Below are 4,423 nucleotides of genomic sequence, written 5' to 3'. Positions count from 1 at the left end.
TAGCCTTGCATGTGGACAGTCCCATGTTCAATCCCTGGTATCTCCAAGCAGGGGTAGAAAAAGTACCTGCCTGAAACCCTGGAGAATTGCTGCTAGTCTGGCTAAACAACACTGTGTTACATGGACAAGTGACCTAAGTATAAGGCAGCTTCCTGTATTCCATTGCCATGAGCTGTGACCAAATATTGTAGTATCTGCTTCTAACAGAGGTGGACTTGGGTAATATAGCACCCTAAAGGTAAAGGTAAAGGGACCCCTGACAGTTAAGTCCAGTCGTGACTGACTCTGGGGTTGCAGTGCTCATCTTGCTTTACTGGCCGAGGAAGCCGGCGTTTGTCCACAGACAGCTTCCAGGTCATGTGGCCAGCAGGACTAAGCCACTTCTGGCAAACCAGAGCAGTGCACGGAAACGCCATTTACCTTCCCGCCGGAGCGGTACCTATTTATCTACTTGCACTTTGATATGCTTTCGAACTGCTAGGTTGGCAGGAGCAGGGACCGAGCAACGGGAGCTCACCCCGTCGCGGAGAATCGAACCGCCGACCTTCTGATCGGCAAGCCCCAGGCTCTGTGGTTTAGACCACAGCGCCGCCTGCATCCCTTCAATATAGCACCCTAAGCGAGGACAAAATATGGTGCCTTTATCCTAATTCCCCCCCCCCCAATAATTCCTTTTGGTACAGTTGCTTTTAAATGGATCTTCTCAGTAGGTACCTGTATAAATGTAGGTTCTGCAGGTAGGAAAACCTAGCAGTTGACACCAGTTCACTCACACCTAAATGGCTTTCCATTTCCAAAACAGCAACACAGAGAAAAATACAGTGGGAAGGTTGAAGTGCGGAGATGGGTGGTTCTGATAATCCTCACCGAGTTCCTACACTCTCGGTTTTTAACCCAAGGGCCAGTGTATGAGGCATAAAAACAAAATGCATTCAGCTTTCCGTTTTGAGGCCAATTGCTGCATCCGCATTTCACCTTGAGTCAAATTCTTTCAAAGTTAAGTAGAATGAAAGCCTCCGTGTGACTTTTGCTATCAGAAATCCATCCCTGTCTGCAGATTAGCCAGTGGTAATTTATCAACATTAATCAAATGTTCCTGTACATAACAAATAGGCCATGTTCTCACACATATGAAAAAGATGTTTTCTGTCCTGATGGCAAGAAAGTGAGTTTCTAGCAAGCCAATTAATGAATGGGAGGTAATGTTCAGTGTGTATACTAGTGGTTGCCAGCTGACTAGCGCGCTGGAGGCATTGCCTGAATCTTCGTACAAGCCATCAGGTGGCAAATTCACCAAGGAGTCTGCCAGCTGTTTGACTTCATTACAGTTTATCATTATGTCGGCCTTCTTTTTTATTCCTACATTTAATCACCTAATATCATTTTTATTGGCTTGTCAGGATGTGGGAGTGTGTGGTTGGGAATTCATTTTGAACCTACTCAACACACATCCACTTTGGTAAAATATTACAGCAAGCTGATATCTATCTTCCTTGAAAAAGAGGGTACAAGTGAATTAATTAAGGTTTATGCATGAACTCAGATCACATCTAATTAGCCCACACTTTAAAAAAAAAAAATCACAATGGTAGATTGACATCCAAAATATTGAATTGTTCAGTTGCATAATGCAAAAGTTAATTGCTATAGCCAGAAATGCTTGATTGATATGACAACTGATATGGCAAGAAATGTCTGAGGTAACTTAGGAGACTGATCTCTGAAGCAATAGGGCTTGATCACCTACCCCAAAGTATAAATAGAATAGCTTTACTCTCATCTTTAGGAACATAAACATCCCAATAAATTCATTCTGGGAACAGATGAATCTAAAGATGTTTTTAAAGGGCGTTTGTGATATACATTCCACCTAAGTCCAATGGCATGCCTAAAAATGCTCTTTGAATCCTGGCCAGAATATTTTTCAAAATATTCTTTCAGAGTGTTTTCTTAAGGAAGCATGAACCTGACAAAGACAAACTTGAAGCCCTGAAGAGAGCATCTCCTATTCTCTGGTCAAACAAATAGTATATAAGGCAGGGAATAGGGAACCACCAGATATTTTCAGGACCACAGCTCCCATCAGCCCTAGCCCTCATGGTAGTCATGGATAGCTTTAGACTCCATGAATTTGTTTAATCCCATTTTAAAACCATTCCAGTTAAAGGATATCTTGTAAGAGCTAATTCCGTAATTTAACTCTGTGTTGTGTGACAAAATGCTTTCTTTTGCCTGTCCTGAAACATTCGACTTCATTGGACATCCATGGGTTTTAGCTTTGTGAGAGAGGAAAATAAGGAGGTGACAAAAATAACTATCATTGGATAGTTAGAAAAAGAAGTAAGCAGTCTAATTTTAAAAGTTCTGCACTGCACTTGCTTACACAATATTTTTTGAACATTTCTATAATTTAGGAACTAAAAAAACCAAGTGCAGGGAACTGAAACTTCCCGCCTCCTCTGCCCTCAACCTCTGGAACCTTATTCAACCACTTTCACTAGGCATTGCCCATAAGAGATACAAACTAAAAAAAAAACCAAACAGAAAAGTTGACAGTATCAGGAATTTGAATTCTGTGCCCTCCATTCCCCCTTTAACAGGCAGGGAAAATATACCCTTCTGCACTGTCATTTGCAATCTAATGACAAAACATTGCTTCCAAAAAGCTTAGATGTGTAGGATTGCTCCACATAAGTTAGCCCGAGTGCTTTTTTCCCCCTTGGGGTACTCAAGAGTATGCAGTACCGGTACTCCCCCCCCCTTAAAAAAAAAAATGTTAGAAGTGCACCACTTACTGTAACAACTTCATGTTGAATACGGGCACCATTTTTCCTTAAAAAGAGAGCACTGGTTGGCCCCGTATGCATTATAGGACAAATTCCTCTCCTGAGAGTCCTCTGACTTTCTGCCACATGGTGATTGGAAAGGACTGCCTTCGCCCAGGTTCATTCTGATAGCTATCATGTTGTTGCTCAATAAGAAGGATTTAGAAGGGACCCTGGTATTACTTTCCTGCAAGCAAATGTAAGCTGTAGATTAACATTTGGCTGACCTTAGCATCAATTACTAAACATAATGTTTGGAGTGATGTGTAACACCCCATACTTGGTGATCTTCACAATGGAACACGGTTCCTGGCCATCTTTCCAAACCATTTCCAAAGAGCAGGCACCTTAGCATCCCAAGACTGGGCCAACTGGCATGATGGCACTGCAGCTTGGCAGCCATGTATCTGGCTATTCACTCTCAATTAGAAATAATATTTTGCATTGTTTACAAAGTTTGCGTGCTATCCCGGCCAGGAAACGTCGCAGTGAACAATGAATCCAATGCCAAAAACCAAGGAAGCAAGCCACAGAGTCCCATCATGTGAGAGGTTATTAAATTTTCATGTATCATAAATGAAATATACATTAGGGACCCTCTCCAGTGACCTCTACATTTTTGCAATTTCTGGATCAGAGTTTACGACCTAAATCATGTAGCCACAATAGCCTGTGACATATATATGGAAGGCATTGCTTTGGTCCTGGCCTGCAATGGTAAACAAGTGTAACTAGTTTAGAGAATTGCTATTGAGAGTAAAATTCTAATTTTACTCTCACTCCCAGAACAGATGTACCTCAGAGTCTATAGACTACACTGCTTAACTGCAGCTACTCAGCTGTGACCTTCAGCCTGAGGCTCACTGCAATAAAATTTTCATGCAACCATATGGAAGAATATTTTAATAGAGATTTACTGTCAGTAAGTGTCCCAGAGGAGCAAATAAGGAAGCTGTAACATATTGCATACAGTAAATCAAGGGGACTTCAATGGAAAAATGAAACCTCCCTCCGGCAAGCATCTTTAAAATTACAGGCAACACTTTGTACAAATATGTGTACAAAGGACGAGATATGCACTCGGCTAAGCAGCTCAAAAATGCTTCTGATCTGAATATATATTTATTAGAATGTATTTATTGCATTTTGTAAGTGGTGAGATGGAGCGCATCATGCAGGGCTTTCGCAGTGCAAGTTCCTGAGCAGCTGGTAAGGAGCGAAAGGAAGGCAAGTTCTGGTAGACGGAGGGAGAGAGAGAGAGCTGGATGGATCACTTCAGACGTCCAAGTTCATTATACTGGAAAAAAAGAAGGAAGGGGGGGAAAGAGTAGTTTCTGCACTAGGTTGGAAGGTTTTACAGGAAATAATCAGAAAGGACACTGGCATTTTGGAAAGGAGAGCTACCAGGATGACAAAGTGGTCTAAAAGGCAAAGTTGACATGTACAAAACTCCCTACACCGAGTTTTGTGTGCATTTCCCCTCTGTGTGTGTTTTAAATGGAATCGGTTTGGGAAGGTTGAGTCAGGAAGGAAGATGGATGGAGGGAGAGAAGCTGTTCCTGGATGGTTTTTTTAGCTCTAAATTGCCTTCTAAAAGC

General features: G+C 41.9%; 1 long non-coding RNA gene across 1 annotated transcript; it reads right to left on the bottom strand.

Annotated features, from left to right (window-relative positions):
• Nucleotides 1–2,115: 2,115 nt before the first annotated feature.
• LOC309338507 lies at nucleotides 2,116–2,999 on the bottom strand. Its single transcript, XR_014154949.1, has 2 exons — nucleotides 2,796–2,999; nucleotides 2,116–2,276 (listed from the first exon to the last, which is right to left on the bottom strand). It is a non-coding gene; the product is annotated as an uncharacterized lncRNA (long non-coding RNA).
• Nucleotides 3,000–4,423: the final 1,424 nt, after the last annotated feature.

Source organism: Podarcis erhardii, assembly GCF_964252035.2.
Source record: "Podarcis erhardii genome assembly, chromosome: 3".
Classification (NCBI taxonomy): Eukaryota; Metazoa; Chordata; class Lepidosauria; order Squamata; family Lacertidae; genus Podarcis; species Podarcis erhardii.
This window is presented reverse-complemented; position numbering and strand designations above follow the sequence as displayed.